This window comes from Salvelinus fontinalis, chromosome 3 (genome assembly GCF_029448725.1).
Source record: "Salvelinus fontinalis isolate EN_2023a chromosome 3, ASM2944872v1, whole genome shotgun sequence".
Lineage (NCBI taxonomy): Eukaryota > Metazoa > Chordata > Actinopteri > Salmoniformes > Salmonidae > Salvelinus > Salvelinus fontinalis.
Window position 1 is genome coordinate 21,305,208 of NC_074667.1, and position 22,740 is coordinate 21,327,947.

Below are 22,740 nucleotides of genomic sequence, written 5' to 3' on the forward strand. Positions count from 1 at the left end.
GACGTGATATTTAGTTCAGTTTTTTCTAAAGGATCACTTTATTTTTGACTATTTTTATTTTTGAAATTCACTGAGGATCTTCCTCTGAGGAGCCTCCACCAGTTTAAAGTCATGGTGATCAACTGCACTGGAAATCACAGAAAATAGGTGTGGCAGTTGCAGCAGTAGAAATAAATATTTGGGTGTGCGATTTTAGTGCAGAAGGTCTACAGGAAGTTTTGAGAGATGGGGTTCCATCCTCCCATGCCGATGGCCTGGTGTTGGATCATTTAGGGGCAAAGTAGTGGGATGGGGTGGTGGGTTTTGGGGATAGTGTATACGATAGATGGTTGTGCATTTTTATTTGTATTTTTTTACATTGTACCTTCCCATTTTCCTTGTGAGCAATTCGCACTCTGACCTTCGAAAGGCAGCAATATGCAACACAGCGTCTAGTCTGCCGGAAATACAAACGAAGAAGAATATATTACGTGTTTACAACCAGACTGTTCGGTTTTTCTCCTTCAGACTAGTCGAAGAAATTACTTTTGTGCTATTTGTTAAAATGGGATGTGATGGTGGAAGGTCCAAGGTCCCTTGATCTCCTGGCTAGCTCGCCAAGTATGTGGTGGAAAATCGTCTTAGAAATATAACACTTACAAGAGCTCGTGAACTCAATAAAGGCTTTTAATACAAAATATCATAAGCCGTGCTGGTCCGCGGAACAACCAACTTCCCTGAGCACTGGCTCTGCTTTTATACACATACGAGTCCATCCCACATGCAAATGAAGTTACTTCCCTCAGTCATCTGCTTTCGGTTAGGTTATAATGGTTTCATGTCCTAAAAATAATATTTATTATGACTATAGTCCATCTGTTGGTCAGTTGGCTGGCACCCTCCTTTGTGTGTCCCTCTGACATTGGTATGTCCAGTCGTCCTATGTCTTTGGCCTTTGTACTTCCCTCATCAGAGCTAGTGGATGCACCAAGTGTCGTCTTCTCCTGTGGTCTGTTCACGCTTCTCCTGTGGTCTGAACTAGCAAATGCACCAAGTGTCATCTTCTCCTCCTGTGGTCTGATGTACACATGTCCTTGCTCTATAGTATTACATCTGTCCCTACATGTAACATTAACTCCCACAGGCGTGGGCAATGTTGAGTTTTTCACTCACCACGTTTATTCCGAAAAATGTCTGTCCTCACTCTGGTTAGCCTATGGACAAACATTAAGAATAAGCTACGTGGTGAGTTGATGCCTGTTCGGCAGCTAGTTAGCTAGGTGAATTGATCATGCTACTTTGTATGAGTTGTTTGTTGGAATCCTTGTTTTTGGAACTGATTCCTGTTGGAACGTACCACAAATTATACCCACCCATGGGGACCGGTTAATATATTTTTTGTTTTTACATTTGAGGCATTTTTTTTTCAGTCCCACAAAAAAAATGCCAAAGCCCTCACCCTGTCAAGCAGAAATGTATTATGGTGTATGCCTGCCTGTAAGTCTTTGCTAGTGTCTGTGTGATGTGTGTTAGAAACGTGATTTTTGTTTCTAGAACCATAAATAGAACATGTAAGGTTCTTGGACTATAACATTAGATTCCTTTACTCCATTATTGGGCTAGCTAACAAGGAGCTTTATGGCACAGGTGGTAGTTAACGTGGTAGTCAATCACAGAGCACAGGTGGTAGTCAATCACATAGTTGCACCATGGCTGTTCCCTCTCTATCACTATTCTTGCAAGCAAAGTATTTCAGATATAACCAAATGCAACTGAACAGTGCAGTGGGCAGGAGCCAAATTGAACGTGTAAATCTTTCTGCACAACAAGTTGACAAATGCAGAGCTTGCTGCCAGGTGGAAGTACTGTGCTCTCAGTACAGAGAAACTCCGGCGCCCTATTGTTGCTTGTGATCTGGGAAGGTGAGGCCATTTTAAAATCAGTTTGTTGTGAACTAGTCATATAGTATGACACCATTTTAAATCTAGCAATCTACAATATTTTGTTGGCATTATCAGTCTCCTAGGTGTCCCTATTAGATAACTGGATATAATCTGCATTTTAATAATATGAAAATCAGGAAGTAAGTGTTGCTTGTTGATTGGGTGCAGTTAAGAATTAAATGGCGCTGAATATTAGTAGCTTAGGTATAGGCTGCTTTTAGATACTTCTATCACACATGGATTTCATAATCAAAATGCTATTCTTGCTTACAGACTGTATAACAAAGATGCTGTGATTGAGTACCTTCTGGATAAATCTGCAGATACAACCTCGCTGTTGGGTCTATCACACCTTTGTGGCATTAAGGTATGGTAATTTTCCATGATTTCAGCTGAGGCCACATGTCATTATGTAAAGTGACTCAAAGGTGTGTGTGTGTGTGTCATTCCACAGGATATAAAGGAGCTGAACCTGATTGACAACCCAGCCTGGGAGGGCGATAGGAGGAACACGAAAGGGGACCGCTATGAGAACATGGCACAGTGCCTGGAGATAAATGGCAAACATAGGTATGGTGTGTGTGTTGCTATGGTGTGCACTAATGAATATGACTCTATATACACTGCTCAAAAAAATAAAGGGAACACTTAAAAACCACAATGTAACTCCAAGTCAATCACACTTCTGTGAAATCAAACTGTCCACTTAGGAAGCAACACTGATTGACAATAAATTTCACATGCTGTTGTGCAAATGGAATGGACAAAAGGTGGAAATTATAGGCAATTAGCAAGGCACCCCCAAAAAAGGAGTGATTCTGCAGGTGGTGACCACAGACCACTTCTCAGTTCCTATGCTTCCTGGCTGATGTTTGGTCACATTTGAATGCTGGCGGTGCTCTCACTCTAGTGGTAGCATGAGACGGAGTCTACAACCCACACAAGTGGCTCAGGTAGTGCAGTTCATCCAGGATGGCACATCAATGCGAGCTGTGGCAAAAAGGTTTGCTGTGTCTGTCAGCGTAGTGTCCAGAGCATGGAGGAGCTACCAGGAGACAGGCCAGTACATCAGGAGACGTGGAAGAGGCCGTAGGAGGGCAACAACCCAGCAGCAGGACCGCTACCTCCGCCTTTGTGCAAGGAGGTGCACTGCCAGAGCCCTGCAAAATGACCTCCAGTAGGCCACAAATGTGCATTTGTGGGGGCCCTCCATTTGGCAAATCTGACCATAATTCTATCGTCCTGATTTCTGCTTACAAGCAAAAACTAAAGCAGGAAGTACCAGTGACTCGCTCAATACAGAAGTGGTCAGAGGACGCGGATGCCACACTACAGGACTGTTTTGGTAGCACAGAGTGGAATATGTTCCGGGATTCATCTAATGGCATTGAGGAGTATACAACCTCAGTCACCGGCTTCATCAATAAGTGCATCGACAAAGTCGCCCCCACAGTGACCGTACGTACATATCCCAACCAGAAACCATGAATTACAGGTAACAACCGCATTGAGCTAAAAGCTAGAGCTGCCACTTTTTCAAGGTGCGGGACACTAATCCAGATGCTTAGAAGAAAATCCCGCTATGCCCTCAGACGAACCATCAAACAGGGAAAGCTGGATGTGACAGGGCTTGAAATCTATTACGGACTACAAAGGGAAACCCAGCCGCGTGCTGCCCAGTGATGCGAGCCTACCAGACGAGCTAAATGCCTTTTAACGCTTGCTTCGAGGGAAGCAACACTGAAGCACGCATGAGAGCACCAGCTGTTCCGGACGACAGTGTGATCAAGCTCTCTGTAGCTGCTGTGAGCAAGACCTTAACTTCTTATGGCTGCAAGGCAAAGTGTTGAGTAGCCAGTGAAATTGTGCCCATTTCAAACGGCCTCCTACTCAAATCTTGCTCGTACAATATGAATATTATTATTCTTTTTGGATAGAAAAACTTTCTAGTTTCTAAAAGAGTTGGAATTATTTCTCTGAGTGAAACAGAAGTCCTTCTGCAGCACTTTTCCTGACCAGGAAGTGAAATGTCAGAAATCGATGCTCTTTTCAACTTGATGCCTATACATGGTCTTAACACTTAGGAGTCTGCTGACACTCTATACGCCTTCCTATTGGTGTAAAGAGGATGTCAGAGAATAATTTTCTTTGCTCCTCTTGGTCTGTGGTGGAAAAAAACCTATTTCTTTGACAAGACCGTCCACTTCCGGTACTCTGAAGGAAGTGGGATTGACTTCTGTTTTGCCTTCGTATCGAACGGCTAACATCTCCGGCTCTAATTTTTTTTTGATACATGTGACCATATCATCGTAATGTATGTTTTTTCAATATAGTTTAACTTCTTGCGACTACAGGGGGTGCTGTTTTCTCATTAGCATAATTGCATTACAGATTAAACGGCTTCCTACTAAATTCTTTATCGTACAATATGCATATTATTACTATTATTGGATAGAAAACAGTCTCTAGTTTCTATAGGCGTTGGAATTTTGTCTCTGAGTGGAACAGAACTCATTCTACAGCAATTTCCCTGACATGGAGTCAGATTTCACACATTTTGGCCCCTGATCTGGAGTCAGTTTAAAGGCCACTGTGAACGCTATCAGGATACGGACACTGCTTACGTCTTCCCCTGGATGCCTTTACGTGATGACGATTTGAATGGCATCTATTGCGCAATCACAGCCCCTATAAAACAAAAACACGTGTAGGTAGGCACTCCTTTCCAGCTGCGTCGGACGCACGGTGGTCACCGAACCTTTCTTTTTCCAAGCATTAGTGTAGCCAGTTATATTTCTCCGGTCATGTTTCTACTCGTTATAGGAGTTAAAAACATCATAAGGTAGTTAATTTAAACCGTTTTATAGCAATTTATATCCATTAAGTGCGATTTTGGGACATTTATTTCTGAGACACTGTGGGCACGCTTCCAGTTCATGCCGAACGTAATGGGCATTTCTACATGGCAAGAGGACAGCTTTCGACCAAAAGACGATTAGACCCAAGAAAGGATTCTTTGCCCAAGATTCTGATGGAAGAACAGCTCAAAGTAGGAACAATTTATTATGATAAATCGTGTTTCTGTCGAGATGTTAATCGCTTATGACGCCATCTTGCTAGACGTAGCTTCGCTTGGCGCAAACTGTATTAAAAAGGGGGTGCTCCCGGACCCGGGGTAGGTGCTCGTTAGAGGTTAATCAGATTATTGAAACTTTATTCGGGAGTTTTGCCGTGTTCCGTCCTCTGACTGTGTTTACGTTGGAGAAATTTATGCCACTCGGCTAGTGCCAATGCTAATTGAAGAGGGACATTTGCCATTCTGAATCAAAACAACGACTCATCTGGACAGAGGACACGTTCTTCAACATTCTGATGAAAGACCAGCAAAAGTAAGACCCATTTTATGATGTTATTTCATATATCTGTCGTGCATGTGATCTGGCCGTGGGCGCCCAATTATTTCTGTCTATTGTAGCTACGCTAATATAGCGATACATTTTGTTTGCGCTGTAAAACATTTAATAAATCGGAAATATTGTTTGGAATCACAAGATGCCTGTCTTTCAATTGCTGCAGACTATGTATTTTTCAGAAATGTTTTATGATGAGTAATTAGCTATTTGACGTTGGTGTGTGTAAATATTATGGCTGCTTTCGGTGCAATTTCGGATTGTAGCTGAAATGTAAACTATGGTTTATACATGAAATATGCAAATTTTTTGAACAAAACATATGCTATACAATAAATATGTTATCAGACTGTCATTTGATGAATTTGTTTCTTGGTTAGTGGCTATTTTTATCTTTATTTGGTCGAATTTGTGATAGCACCTGATGGAGTAAGAAACTGATGGAGTTAGAAAAAGTTGTGTCTTTTGCTAACGTGGTTAGCTAATAGATTTACATATTTTGTCTTCCCTGTAAAACATTTTAAAAATCGGACATGTTGGCTTGATTCACAAGATGTGCACCTTTCATCTGGTGTCTTGGACTTGTTAATGTGTGAAAGTTAAATATTTAAAAAAAATAGATTTTGAATTCCGCGCCCTGCACTTTGAGCTGGATGTTGTCATAAGTGTACCGGTGTCGGGCTGCCCCCGTAAAAGGTTAAACCGGTCAATATTCACAAAGCCGTAGGCCAGATGGATTACCATGTTGTGTACTGGCAAGTGTCTTCACTGACATTTTCAACCTCTCCCTGACCGAGTCTGTAATACCTACAGGTTTCAAGAAGACCACCATAGTCACTGTGCCAAAGGAAGCGAAGGTAACCTGCCTAAATGGTTACCGCCCCGTAGCACTCACATCGGTAGCTATGAAGTGCTTTGAATGGCTGGTCATGGATCACATCAACACCATCATCACGGAAACCCTAGACCAACTCCGATTCGCATACCATGCCAACAGATCCACAGATGATGCAATCTCAATTGCGCTACATACTGCCCTTTCCCACCTGGACAAAAGGAACACCTATGTGAGAATGCTGTTCATTGACTAAAGCTCAGCATTCAACACCATAGTGCCCTCATAGCTCATCACTAAGTTAAGGATCCTGGGACTAAACACCTCCCTCTGCAACTGGATTCTGGACTTCGTGACAGGCCACCTTTAGGTGGTATGGGTAGGCAACAACACATTTGCCACGCTGATCCTCAATACTGGGGCCCCTCGGGTGCGTTTTTCATCCCCTTCTGTACTTCCTGTTCACCCACGACTGTGTGGCCAAACACAACTCCAACACCATCATTAAGTTTGCTGATGACAAAACAGTGGCAGGCCTGATCACCAACAACGATGAGACAGCCTATAGGGAGGAGAGTTTCAAGTTCCTTGGTGTCCACATCACCAACAAACTATCATGGTCCAAACACCACAAGACAGTCGTGAAAAGGGCAAGACAACACCTTTTCCTCTTCAGGAGACTAAAACAATTTGGCATGGGTCCCCAAATCCTCAAATTTCTACAGCTGCACCATCGATTGCATTCTGACCGGTTGCATCATCGCCTGGTAGGGCAACTGCTCGGCATCTGACCATAAAGCGCTACAGAGTGTAGTGCGTACGGACCAGTACATCACTGGGGCCAAGCTTCCTGCCATCCAGGACCTATATACTAGGCGGTGTCAGAGGAAGACACAAAAAATGGTCATAGACTGTTCTCTCTCGTACCGGAAGTCTTGGACCAAAAGGCTCCTTAACAGCTTCTAACCCCAAGCCATAAGACTGCTGAACAGTTAATCAAATGGCCATCTGGACAATATATTGACTCCCCCTCTCCCCTTTTTATTATTTCACTGCTGCTACGCGCTGTCTATCTATGCATAGTCACTTTACCCATACCTACTTGTACATATTACCTCGACTAACATGTACCCCCGCACATTGACTAGGTATCGGTACCACCTGGTATATAGCCTCGTTATTGTTATTTATTTATTTTGTAGGGGGTGAATCAGCTTTAATATTGCGGATAGATTGTAGCTTCCATCAATAACTGTCTGCATCATTTCCAAACCCCCATATATTTTTTGGGGGGTAAATATACATGCATACATACGACATGCCTACACATACAAACACTACCGTTCAAAAGTTTGGGGTCACTTAGAAATGTCCTTGTTATTGAAAGAAAAGCACTTTTTTTTGTCCATTTAAAATAGCATAACATTTATCAGATATTCAGTGTAGACATTGTTAATGTTGTAAAGGACTATTGTAGCTGGAAACGGCAGATTTTTTAAATGGAATTTCTGCGTAGGTGTACAGGGGCCCATTATCAGCAACCATCACTCCTGTGTTCCAGTGGCACGTTGTGTTAGCTAATTATTTTGTTTGGATTGCCATTCCAAATAAAATGTAATATTTTTGCTCACGTAATTTAAAAAACAGGTTGCTAGGTGTAGGCAAAACCATAATCAAAAGGGTAAACTATGATATGACTAAAGTTAATCAGTGTAATTTTTCCACAAATAGACAGGTATTTTCCTTTCCCCGGTAGCAAGATTTTATCTATTTTTGCTAACTTTCCCATAATTTTATTGATTTATTGATCTGATTTTAACAGCTAACATTTCAATGGCAATAATAAATAGATATGCCGATAGTGGACAACCTTGTTTTACTCCTCGACTTTCTGAGATGAAGCCATTATTTACTATTTTACACCTAGGGTTGCTATACATAACTTAAACCCATTTTATAAGAGATTCTCCAAAATTGAAATATTCCAGGCATTTATATATAAACTCCAGTTGTACTTTATCAAAGGCCTTTTCAAAGACGGCTATGAATACCAGGCCTGGTTTGCCAGATGTCACAGTGCTCTTATTTCCAGTACTTATCTTATCTCCCATGTATCGTCCATGTAAAAAAAAAATGATTAGGATTAATAATATCCGACAATACCTTTTTAATTCTATGCGCTAAGCATTTAGCTAGAATTGTTGCATCACAACATTGAAGTGCATGAGGCCTCCATTCTTTTATGGACAGGAGCTTTACATTTACCACTTGGATCCTGTTTCAGTAATAATGAAAGCCGACCTTGTTGAGTGTCCGATAATCTACCATTTACAGTATATGGGAGTGGTGTTTCACAGATGTTAATTTTACATTATTAATAGGAAAAAAATCCATACAATTGGCTTCTGTTAGTGGAGATGGAGGAGACAAATGAAAACATACGCTTAACCTGTTGAGGCTGGGGGCGCTGTTGTCACTATTTATGCTAATCGTGTAATTTTTGAAACGGCTTCCCACAAAATTCTTGATCGTACAATATGCATATTATTATTATTATTGGATAGAAAACAGTCTATAGTTTCTATAGGAGTTGAAATTTTGTCTCTAAGTGGAACAGAACCCATTCTACAGCAATTTCCCTGACATGGAGTCGGATTTCAGAAATGTTGGCCCCTGATCTGGAGTCAGTTAAAAGGCCACAGTTATTGCTATGAGTATACGGACACTGCTTACGTCTTCCCCTGGATGCCTTTACGTGATGACGATTTGAATGGGGTCGATTGCGCGTTCACAGGCACTACAAATTAAAAAACCCTGTAGCTAGTCACTCTTTTCTTGCTGCGTCATGCGCCTGGAGGACATCGACCCGCACTTGTTCCAAGCATTAGTGGAGGGAGTAATATTACTCTGGTCATGTTTCTACTCGTTATAGGAGTTAAAAACATCATAAGGTAGTTAATTTAAAGCGTTTTATAGCAATTTATATCCGTTTAGTGCGATTTTGGGACATTTATTTCTGAAACGCTGTGAATCGCTGGGCACGCTTCCAGTTCATCCCGAACGCAGTTGGCATTTCCACATGGCAAGAGGACAGCTTTCCACCAAAAGACGATTAGACCCAAGAAAGGATCCTTTGCCCAAGATACTGATGGAAGAACAGCTCAAAGTAGGACATTTTTATTATGATAAATCGTGTTTCTGTCGAAAAATGTTAGTGGCTTAGGACGCCATGTTTTTTGACGTAGCTTCGCTTGGCGCAAACTGTATTGAAAAGTAAGGATAATTTAAAAAATGTAATTCCGCGATTGTATTAAGAATTAAATTGTCTATCAATCGATGTCCACCCTATATTTTTTAGTCACGTTTATGAGTATTTATGTATAAGAGTAGATCACTGTCTAATATGGCGCACGGACATTTTCTCACCAGCTGGGCTACATTTCACATTGTCTAACCATGATTTTTGGTGGCTAAATATGCACATTTTCGAACAAACTGTATATGTATGTTGTAATGTGATGTTACAGGGGTGTCATCTGAAGAATTCTGAGAAGGTTAGTGAAAAAAATAATATATTTTGGCGATGTTGACGTTATCGCTCTCTTTGGCTAGAATCAATGCTGGGCTGCTATGTGCTATGTGCTATGCTAATATAACGAATTATTGTGTTTTCGCTGTAAGACACTTAGAAAATCTGAAATATTGTCTGTATTCACAGGATCTGTGTCTTTCGATTAGTGTATGCTGTGTATTTTTACGAAATGTTTGATGATTAGTAAGTAGGTAAACACGTTGCTCTATGTAGTTATTCTAGTCTATTTGTGACGGTGGGTGCAATTGTAACCTATGCCATCTACCTGAAATATGCACATTTTTCTAGCAAAACCTATCCCATACCATAAATATGTTATCAGACTGTCATCTGAGTTTTTTTCTTGGTTAGGGGCTATAAATATCTTAGTTTAGCCGAATTGGTGATAGCTACTGGTGTTGGTGGACAAATAAAAGATGGTGGATTATGCTAATGTGTTTTTAGGTAATAGATGTACATCTTTACATATTGTGTCTTCCCTGTAAAACATTTTAAAAATCGGACATGTTGGCTGGATTCACAAGATCTGTGTCTTTCATTAGCTGTATTGGACTTTAATGTGTGAAAGTTAAATATTTTGAAAAAATATTTTTTTTGAATTTCGCGGCTCTGCCTTTTCAGTGGGGGTGGGGGGGGAGTGCCGCTAGCGGCACCCTCAGCCTAGACAGGTTAAAATACTTTACTTCTGGGCCTGTGTTGGATTTATCATAACTCCGTAATCATACACAAGAAGAATGAGAAATACTGTTAACGTTTTATTTAAATAGCCAGCATTTAGCGTTTTGAAATGATGACAGACTTTACTAGACGTTTATAGCTGATCAACAGCTCATCTGCAGCTGGCCTCAATGTTGTATATAGTAGAGGTGAGATGAATGTCAATATGAGTGTGTTTAAAACACTCTTTCATGCACACACATGCACACACACACACACACAGGTGGCACGCACACACGCACACAACACACACACACACACACACACACACACACGCACACACACGCACACACACAGAGAGTCATGTTGGGGCTCGGTTGAGCAGGCAAAAATATGTATATTTCTCAGCAGTGTGTTTCATAAGAGATAGTCATTGAGGATTCTTCCCCCATCTACACTAGAGGAACAGCAGGAATATAAATCACACAGGCAATTTGGGTGGTAGAGTCGACTAGAGTGGTGGATAGAATACAGGACAGTATATTGCTAAGTAGAGGACAGTGGTGGATGGAATACAGGACAGTATATTACTAAGTAGAGGACAGTGGTGGATGGAATACAGGACAGTATATTACTAAGTAGAGGACAGTGGCGGATTGAATACATCCAGTTCTAACAGTACTGAAAAAAAATCACTTACAGAGTGCATCAAACATGATTTAGAGCTTGTTTATGAAAAAGTGTTTATTTCTGTATTTCAACATGATTTGGAGCTTGTTTATGGAAAAGTGTTTATTTCTGTATTCCAATTTTGCAACTTGCTGAAAACCCTCCTGGGTGGCGCAGTGGTCTAGGGCACTGCATGTATGTGGTATCATTATAGTGCTAGCTGCGCCACCAGAGTCTCTGGGTTCGCGCCCAGGCTTTGTCGCAGCCGGCCGCGACCGGGAGGTCCGTGGGGCGACGCACAATTGGCCTAGCGTCGTCCGGGTTAGGGAGGGTTTGGCCGGTAGGGATATCCTTGTCTCATCGCACTCCTGTGGCGGGCCGGGCGCAGTGCGCGCTAACCAAGGGGGCCAGGTGCACGGTGTTTCCTCCGACACATTGGTGCGGCTGGCTTCCGGGTTGGAGGCGCGCTGTGTTAACTTCTTCTGGCTGCAAGCCCGAAGCCGGGCACAATATGACAACAGCCACTTCAAGTGCAGGGCGCGAAATTCAAAATATATTTTTTTGAAATATTTAACTTTCACACATTAACAAGTCCAATACAGCATTTGAAAGATAAACATCTTGTGAATCCAGCCAACATGTCCGATTTTTAAAATGTTTTACAGCGAAAACACCACGTATATTTATGTTAGCCTGTTGAGGATAGGGGGTGCTGTTGTCACTATTTATGGAAATCGTGTAATTTTTGGATGGCTTCCTGCAAAATTCTTGATCGTACAATATGCATATTATTATTATTATCATTGGATAGAAAACAGTCTATAGTTTCTGTAGCCGTTGAAATTTTGTCTCTGAGTGGAACAGAACTCATTCTACAGCAATTTCCCTGACATGGAGTCAGATTTCACACATTTTGGCCCCTGTTCTGGAGTCAGTTTAAAGGCCACTGTTATTGCTATGAGTATACGGGCACTGCTTACATCTTCCCCTGGATGCCTTTACGTGATGACGATTTGAATGGTGTGGATTGCGCAATCACAGCCACTATAAATGAAAAACACGTGTAGGTAGGCACTCCTTTCCTGCTGCGTCGGACGCACGGTGGGCACCGACCCGTTCTTTTTCCAAGCATTAGTGGAGCCAGTAATATTTCTCAGGTCATGTTTCTACTCGTTATAGGAGTTAAAAACATCATAAGGTAGTTAATTTAAACCGTTTTATAGCAATTTATACCCGTTTAGTGCGATTTTGGGACATTTATTTCTGAGACACTGTGAATCTCTGGGCACGCTTCCAGTTCATGCCGAACGCAATGGGCATTCTACATGGCAAGAGGACAGCTTTCGACCAAAAGACGATTAGACCCAAGAAAGGATTCTTTGACCAAGATTCTGATGGAAGAACAGCTCAAAGTAGGAACAATTTATTATGATAAATCGTGTTTCTGTCGAAAAATGTTAATGGCTTAGGACGCCATCTTGTTTGACGTAGCTTCGCTTGGCGCAAACTGTATTGAAAAGTAAGGATAATTTAAAAAATGTAATTCCGCGATTGTATTAAGAATTAAATTGTCTATCAATCGCTGTCCACCCTATATTTTTTAGTCACATTTATGAGTATTTATGTATACGACTAGATCACTGTCTAATATGGCGCAGGATATTTTCTGACCAGCTGGGCTACTTTTCTCATTGTCTAACCATGATTTTGGTGGCTAAATATGCACATTTTCGAACAAACTGTATATGTATGTTGTAATGTGATGTTACAGGAGTGTCATCTGAAGAATTCTGAGAAGGTTAGTGAAAAAATTAATATATTTTGGCGATGTTTACGTTATCGCTCTCTTTGGCTAGAATCAATGCTGGGCTGCTATGTGCTATGTGCTATGCTAATATAACGATTTATTGTGTTTTCGCTGTAAGACACTTAGAAAATCTGAAATATTGTCTGTATTCACAGGATCTGTGTCTTTCGATTAGTGTATGCTGTGTATTTTTACGAAATGTTTGATGATTAGTAGTTAGGTAAACACGTTGCTCATTGTATTTATTCTAGTCCATTTGTGACGATGGGTGCAATTGTAAACTATGACATCTACCTGAAATATGCACATTTTTCTAACAAAACCTATCCTATACCATAAATATGTTATCAGACTGTCATCTGATGAGCTTTTTTCTTGGTTAGTGGCTATCAATATCTTAGTTTAGCCGAATTGGTGATAGCTACTGGTGTTGGTGGACAAAGAAAAGATGGTGGATTATGCTAATGTGTTTAGCTAATAGATTTACATCTTTACATATTGTTTCTTCCCTGTAAAACATTTTAAAAATCGGACATGTTGGCTGGATTCACAAGATCTGTGTCTTTCATTAGCTGTATTGGACTTTAATGTGTGAAAGTTAAATATAAAAAAAAATATTAAAAAAAATGAATTTCGCGGCTCTGCCTTTTTAGTGGGGTTGGGGGGGGGCTGCCGCTAGCGGCACCCCAGTCCTAGACAGGTTAACTCACCACCAAATACAAAAAAGGACAGACATTTTTTCACAGCACAGGTAGCATGCACAAAACCAACCTAACTAACCAAGAACCAACCAAACTAACCAAGAAACAACTTCATCAGATGACAGTCTTATAACATGTTGTTCAATAAATCTATGTTTTGTTCGAAAAATGTGCATATTTGAGCTATAAATCAGTTTTACATTGCAGCTACCATCACAGCTACCGTCAGAAATGGCACCGAAGCAGCCAGAGTAATTACAGACACCAACGTCAAATACCTAAATACTCATCATAAAACATTTCTGAAAAATTCATGGTGTACAGCAAATGAAAGACAGGCATCTTGTGATTCCAGCCAATATTTCCGATTTCTTAAGTGTTTTACAGTGAAAACACAATATAGCATTATATTAGCTTACCACAATAGCCAGAAACACAAGCCATTCCCCAGCAGCAAAAGTTAGCGATCGTAACAAACCAGCAAAAGATATATAATTTTTGACTAACCTTGATAAGCTTCATCAGATGACAGTCCTATAACATCAGGTTATACATACACTTATGTTTTGTTCGAAAATGTGCATATTTAGAGCTGAAATAAGTGGTTATACATTGTGCTAACGTAGCATCTTTTTCCCACAACGTCCGGATATTTTTCTGACACTCACATATTCTGACCAAATAACTATTCATAAACATAACTAAAAAATACATGTTGTATAGGAAATGATAGATACACTAGTTAATGCAATCGCCGTGTTAGAATTCTAAAAATAACTTCATTACGATATGCAGTTTACGTTATGGCGAGAGCGTGCCCAAAACCTGGCCGCAAACTACTAGTACAACATGTTCGACAGATATATGAAATAACATCATAAAATGGGTCCTACTTTTGACGATCTTCCATTAGAATGTTGTACAAGGGGTCCTTTGTCCAGAACCATCGTTGTTTGGATTTAGTGTCCTCTTCTCCAGTCTATTAGCACGGAAAGCTAGCAAAGTGGTGCGAAGCTCTCCTTCCTGAACATACGCAGACAAAGCAACACGCTTAACGTCCCGAAAAAAATTCAATAATCTAATAAAACTATATTGAAAAAACATACTTTACGATGATATTGTCACATGTATCAAATAAAATCAAAGCTGGAGATATTAGTCGTCTATAACGACAGCTGTACAGAAGGCAAAACCAGGTCCCTTCACGCGCTCTCCAGAAAACAGGAAACTGGTGACACGTCATACAAAGAGTATTTATTCGGCCCCAGATCAAGTTATACACTCCATTTCTTCTCTCACTGCCTGTCGACATCTAGTGGAAGACGTATGAAGTGCACGTATACTGATATATATATATATATCAAGGACATTTATAGGCATGCCCTAGAACAGAGCATCAATTTCAGATTTTCCACTTCCTGTCAGGAAGTTTGCTGCAAAATGAGTTCTGTTTTACTCACAGATATAATTCAAACGGTTTTAGAAACTAGAGTGTTTTCTATCCAATAGTAATAATAATACGCATATTGTACGAGCAAGAATTGAGTACGAGGCCGTTTGAAATTGGCACCTTTTATCCGGCTACTCAATACTGCCCCTGCAGCCCAAACAGGTTAAGAAGCAGTGCGGCTTGGTTGGGTTGTGCTTCGGAGGACGCATGGCTTTCGGCCTTCGTCTCTCCCGAGCCCGTACGGGAGTTGTAGCGATGAGACAGTAATTACTAGCGATTGGGGAGAAAAGGGGATACATTTTTTTACTACTAATAATAATAATTTAAAAAAAAAACTTACTTCTTTCAAAACATTGTTTAGGTCATGGGTGACTGTACAAGTTACAGTAAATAATTTTTTGTAGCATTTCTATGTTGAAGATAAAAAAAATATTTGGTGCATTTTTCCCCATATTCCATCCAGTTCACTTTATTTTTATAATATATTACACTGGATCTTTCATGAATACGTTCCTCAATTTCTTTTAGTTTGTCCTCTAACTTACTCTGAGCCTCTATGGTACAGTTTGTATTGCCATCTATCTGTACTGTTAGTCTCTTTTGACCTAAATTTATTTTGTTGTATAGATGAGTAGACTGTTCTGGTTACGGGTCCCCTACCTGTCCCAGACCTGCTGTTTTCAACTCTTAATGATCGGTTATGAAAAGCCAACTGACATTTATTCCTGATTATTATTTGACCATGCTGGTCATTTATGAACATTTTGAAAATCTTGGCTCTCTCTAATTTTCTCCTTCTCTCTTTCTTTCTCTCTCTCGGAGGACCTGAGCCCTAGGACCATACGTCAGGACTACCGGGCATGATGACTCCTTGCTGTCCCCAGTCCACCTGGCCTTGCTGCTATTCCAGTTTCAACTGTTCTGCCTGCGGTTATGGAACCGCCACCTGTCCCAGACCTGCTGTTTTCAACTCTTAATGATCGGCTATGAAAAGCCAACTGAAAATTATTAATGATTATTATTTGACCATGCTTGTCACTTATGAACATTTTGAACATCTTGGCATAGTTCTGTTATCTTCACCAGACACAGCCAGAAGAGGACTGGCCACCCCTCATAGCCTGGTTCCTCTCTTGGTTTCTTCCTAGGTTTTGGCCTTTCTAGGGAGTTTTTTCTAGCCACCGCGCTTCTACACCTGCATTGCTTGCTGTTTGGGGTTTTAGGCTGGGTTTCTGTACAGCACTTCGAGATATTAGCTGATGTACGAAGGGCTATATAAAATAAACTTGATGAGTACTGAATTGCATGGCCTCTAAAGGCACATTTTAAGTGTCCCATACAATAAGGGGATCTGCACCTGTACCCATATTTTGTGGGTACAGGTGCAGATCGACTGCATTCTGTCCCCTATCAACACATTTTTTTTAACTTTTGGTGCCAGAAAGAATGACATAAAGTAATCAAGACGACAAGCTTGATTGAGGCTCTGCCATGTATATCTCACTAGGTCAGGGTATTTAAGCCTCCATATATCCACTAATTCCAATATATCCATGACATTCATGATTTCCTAAAGTGCATGAGGGTGATAGTTTGTAGTGTGATTTCCTTTACGTTCCATAGAGGTATTTAAACCCGTATTATAATCTCCCACCATAATAATATAGTCTTGTATTGCTTGTAGGGTTGAAAAAATGATTATATTATTTCAAAGAAGCGTGGATCATCATTATTTGGACTGAACAGGTTAAGCCATATCTATTTATGGTCCAATAACAGATTTATAATCATCCATCTACCTTGAGGATCTGTTTGGACAATTTGTAAATTTGGATCAAAATTACTATTCATTAATATCATCACCCCTCTTCTTTGCCCATGGGAGAAAAATGTTTTGCACCTCTCCAGTCCTTTTTCCACACAACTTCATCTAAAATTGTTGACTGAGTTACCTGTAAACAATAGATATTATATTCCTTCTCTTTTAGCTGGGTAAATACTGACTTTCTTTTCTTATCTGCTAAGCCATTACAATTATAACTGGGCATACTTATTTCACCATTTACCATAATGAAATAAAAGTTTCATATGTATTTATCATCATATATGTTTGTAAACTCACCATTAAAAAGTTCTATAGTGATTGAGTGTCCATATACCTATTACCACCCTGCATCCCACTGCTGGCTTGCTTCTGAAGCTAAGAAGGGTTGGTCTTGGTCAGTTCCTGGATGGGAGACCAGATGCTGCTGGAAATGGTGTTGGAGGACCAGTCGGAGGCACCCATTCCTCTGGTCTAAAAAAATATCCCCAGGGCCCTGTGTAGGGTGCTGTCTTTCGGCTGGGACGTTAAACGAGTGTCCTGATTCTCTGTGGTCACTAAAGATCCCATGACACTTATTAACCCTGGTGTCCTGGCTAAATTCCCAATCGGGTCTTCATACTGTACTGTCATGGCCACCTAATCATCCCCAGCTTACAATTGGCACTTTCACCCCCCTCTCCCATGTAACTATTCCCCAGGTTGTTGCTGTAAATGAGAATGTGTTCTCAGTCAACTTACCTGGTAAAATAAGGGTTAAAAAACATGATATTTGCATTGCTACTAAGTAAACATCCAATTGGTCCCCACTATTTAACCTGCTAAAACCCCTCCCCATCCTGAGTTGGGTTGTCATCCCAGTGACGAGCAGACTGAACCCCCCCCCCCTCCCCAGATCCCATTGCCGCAGCGAGACTGGGATCCATACTTCAAAAAGAGCACACAGTGCCACCCGCAGATCAGTCACCAATATATATTATATACACTGCTCAAAAAAATAAAGGGAACACTTAAACAACACAATGTAACTCCAAGTCAATCACACTTCTGTGAAATCAAACTGTCCACTTAGGAAGCAACACTGATTGACAATACATTTCACATGCTGTTGTGCAAATGGAATAGACAAAAGGTGGAAATTATAGGCAATTAGCAAGACACCCCCAAAAAAGGAGTGATTTGCAGGTGGTGATCACAGACCACTTCTCAGTTCCTATGCTTCCTGGCTGATGTTTTGGTCACTTTTGAATGCTGGCGGTGCTCTCACTCTAGTGGTAGCATGAGACGGAGTCTACACCCCACACAAGTGGCTCAGGTAGTGCAGTTCATCCAGGATGGCACATCAATGCGAGCTGTGGCAAAAAGGTTTGCTGTGTCTGTCAGCGTAGTGTCCAGAGCATGGAGGCGCTACCAGGAGACAGGCCAGTACATCAGGAGACATGGAGGAGGCCGTAGGAGGGCAACAACCCAGCAGCAGGACCGCTACCTCCGCCTTTGTGCAAGGAGGTGCACTGCCAGCGCCCTGCAAAATGACCTCCAGCAGGCCACAAATTTGCCATCTACCGGTATGCCATCAAGCCCTGGGGTATTTCCAGACAAAGGATTTAATAGCCTCAAAAAGTTCTTCCTCTGTAATTTGGCCTTCGCACTGATCTTTCTGTAGATTTGTTAATTTGCTGTACCCAGTCCACCTGGTCATGCTGCTGCTACAGTTTCAACTGTTCTGCCTGCAGCTATGGAACCCTGACCTGTTCACTGGACATGCTACCTTGTCCCGGACCTGCTGTTTTGGACTCTCTCTCTACCGCACCTGCTGTCTCTAACTCTGAATGATCGGCTATGAAAAGCCAACTGACATTTACTCCTCAGGTGCTGACCTGTTGCAACCTCTACGACTACTGTGATTATTATTATCTGACCCTGCTGGTCATCTATGAACGTTTGAACATCTTGGCCATGTTCTGTTATAATCTCCACCCGGTACAGATAGAAGAGGACTGGCCACCCCTCAGAGCTTAGTTCCTCTCTAGGTTTTTTCCTAGGTTCTGGCCTTTCTAGGGAGTTTTTCCTAGCTACCGTGCATCTACATCTGCATTGCTTGCTGTTTTGGGTTTTAGGCTGGGTTTCTGTACAGCACTTTGTGACATCGGCTGATGTAAAAAGGGCTTCATAAATACATTTGATTGATTAATTACCGTGACTAACCGGTCACGTGGAAGTTGACTGCCTTCCTGACTCGTGACCGCCGGTGTGGCGGAATTACGGTCACTGCAACAGCCCTAATCATACCACTAGAATATCCCATGTGGTGCCTTGTCCTCAGTGACAGAAAACACATCATTCATTGTGTCCTCCACAAAATCTGGCAGAAAATCCGCCCCGACCAGGAAAATGAATACCACTGAATACAGCGGTTCTCAGGCAGGCTAGGGGCACACTGTTGTTAGTGTTGCATCACATTGGATGACCACTAGTGACTTATTGAACACAAATACAAACAGTTATATTACATCTTTAAGCCATATCATCTATTACTCCTCTTGAAATAATGTTTTTCTAACCATATAACGTAAAAATGAACCACATCTACAGTAGGCCTACTACTTTGGTTTTGAGGTGAGACGGGTATGATGGAAGGTTAAGGTGGATTAAGTATAGATCTACCAAACATCACACTATGGGCCTGTTTCCAGGTACTGATGAAATCTAGACCGGAAACCAGTTCTGTATAAAACAGATAAATTTCACAGGAAAACAAGTGTGGGTGTGGGGACACACAAACACATGCACTCACTCAGGCACGCACACACACTCAAGCACACACACACTGAAGCACACACACACAGGTTTATTTTAGATCTTATCAGTACCTGGCCTTGAATTTAGCTGCTTCTATTTAGTAATGTTTTCAAACAGAGATTTACACAATCATGTCTACTATTCTACCACGATGTCGTCTCTCATCCTTTCTCCTGGACTACTAACACCATGTCGTCAAAGTGGCATGGGGTGGACAATTCGGTTGAGGTTGACTCACCATACAATGCCCTGAAGTGGAATAGGTTAATTACAAAGGAGAATTATTGGTCAGACAGTGTTAGAGGAACTACCCTGACGTCACACATGCATCTGTTGCCTAGTCACTTTATCCCCAAATATATCTACCTCAATTACCTCGTACCCTGCACATCGACTTGGTACCTGTACACTGTGTATATAGCCAAGTTATCATTACTCATTGTGTATTTATTCCTTGTGTTATTATCTCTGTTATTTCACTTTTTCTCTCTCTGCATTGTTGGGAAGGGCCGCTAACTAATCATTTCACTGTTAGTCTACTCCTGTTGTTTATGAAGTTTGTGGGAAATCAAAATTGATTGACATGCACACAAACACACACTAGTTTTAATAAGGACTGTATTGGTGGTGGAAATTAGCTGCTTTTATTTCTCTACTAAACTCCCACTATGCTTTATCCAATTCTACTGTACTACTGTACTGTACTACTAAGACCATCAGTTGCATGGTTGAGGTGGAAAATTAGGTTAAAACAGGTTCAATTTGACTTACTTTGTTATTAACATACAGAGTTAGGGAGCAGGATAAGTTAATTTCACAGGAAAATTACAGGTGAGACCATGTGGGAATGCAATGAACTACACATCTCTCTCTCACACATGCACAGTACAGGTGAAAGGTTCATATAAAACCAACACACAGCACATCCTCTTTCCCTTGAATTGAAACGGCTTTGTAAACCACACGTAGGGTGGCACTAGGAGCAGATCAAATGTTTACTCCTATAAACAATTATAGGGTGTAGAGAGAAAGAGGAATTGAACTAACAAATTCGGACAGTCCCTTGTGCCGTTGGAAGAGGATACTTTTTTTTCTCAGACTTGCTAGCTAGCATATGCTATTATTGTGAAAGGGTTGGGCAGTACAACAGCATTACTGTCCATATAATACTTGTCAAAGGACTCATTTGTTGGTCATGCCCATTTGTAAACTACCTTCATCTAGTGAACAAGACAAAATTATGAGCTATAAATATATATAGAGGAATGTGATGTAATTCAAAAGGTGAGTATCAGACTATTCTACAAACGTTGGGCTATATGTTTAGATCTGTAATACATTGTAAGGCTGCATGATGCGACTAATGATGATTTGATAAAAGTCGCTTGAAAGGCATGAGCTCTGCTTTGTTTTTTTGTGCAGGCAGTGCACACTACATCACTCACTCATTCACAATTTGACAAGCACTTGACAATGCCTAGAATTTCACGGCAGCATCCACTTTGTTTGACCGTAATGCACCCTAAAAACATCCATGCTGTTTGCGGCCAGTGGCCATTGTGCCCTTCTCCCTGAGTGCTCCATCACATGATTGGGTCTTTCTCACAGGCTACAAGTGAAGACAGACACATCGGGGATGCAACTGTGTGCGTCTTTATCCAATTCCGAGGTGCATATTGACGATATTGGAAGAACTGTCCATATTTACTTTTCGTCAGCCAGCAATATGAGTAGGCCTAATGAACAGCAAAAGCACTAGCCTATGTAAATCTACTATCCCCCATACTACAAAAGTCAACTTATTATATTCTGTGCCAGAACAGTTGTGGGACGCAATAGATCCCAAATGAATACAACCACTAGCATAACATTTTTTTAACGCAATGTGGCTGACACAACAGATCAGAACATTTAGCTTAAAATGTTGATCAACTATTAGGCTATTTCTTCACATTATAAGAGCAGCAATGCACACATGGCAATAGGCTTAAAGCTTCAATGTTCCATTAGTGGGAAAACACCATTATCACAAGTGAACACAAATGTGATTATGCATGTAATGCTTTTATTATAAAGGTGTATTTTTATGGTGAAACTGACGCGCTGCTTATGTATGCCAGTTAGGCTCTAAACCCTTTGTAAAGTGGATTAATGTGCTTCATTTTAAGAAGTTATTTGGCCACTTTAGTTGTGATACAAACCTTATTAAAACATATGTAAAAATGAACCACATCTACAGTAGGCCTACTACTTTGGTTTTGAGGTGAGACGGGTATGATGAAAGGTTAAGGTGGATTAAGTATAGATCTACCAAACATCACAGTAAATCACATCAAATCAAATTTTATTTGTCACATACACATGGTTAGCAGATGTTAATGCGAGTGTAGCGAAATGCTTGTGCTTCTAGTTCTGCCAATGCAGTAAGAACCAACAAGTAATCTAACCTAACAATTCCACAACTACTACCTTATACACACAAGTGTAAAGGGATAAAGAATATGCACATAAAGATATGAGTGATGGTACAGAACAGCATAGGCAAGATGCAGTAGATGGTATAGAGTACAGTATATACATATGAGATGAGTAATGTAGGGTAGGTAAACATAAAGTGGCATAGTTTAAAGTGGCTAGTGATACATGTATTACATAAAGATAGCAAGATGCAGTAGATGATATAGAGTACAGTATATACATATACATATGAGATGAGTAATGTAGGGTATGTAAACATTATATTAAGTGGCTAGTGGTACATTTTTACAATTTCCATCAATTCCCATTATTAAAGTGGCTGGAGTTGAGTCAGTATGTTGGCAGCGGCCGCTAAATGTTAGTGGTGGCTGTTTAACAGTCTGATGGCCTTGAGATAGAAGCTGTTTTTCAGTCTCTCTGTCCCTGCTTTGATGCACCTGTACTGACCTCGCCTTCTGGATGATAGCGGGGTGAACAGGCAGTGGCTTGGGTGGTTGTTGTCCTTGATGATCTTTATGGCCTTCCTGTGACATCAGGTGGTGTAGGTGTCCTGGAGGGCAGGTAGTTTGCCCCCGGTGATGCGTTGTGCAGACCTCAC

At 40.9% G+C, this 22,740-nt stretch overlaps 1 long non-coding RNA gene across 1 annotated transcript; it reads left to right on the top strand.

Moving 5' to 3' along the window:
- The first annotated feature begins 1,814 nt into the window (after positions 1 to 1,814).
- Positions 1,815 to 2,440, top strand: LOC129834458 (uncharacterized). The gene is made up of 3 exons (XR_008756260.1): positions 1,815 to 1,901; positions 2,196 to 2,289; positions 2,377 to 2,440. It is a non-coding gene; the product is annotated as an uncharacterized LOC129834458 (long non-coding RNA).
- Positions 2,441 to 22,740: the final 20,300 nt, after the last annotated feature.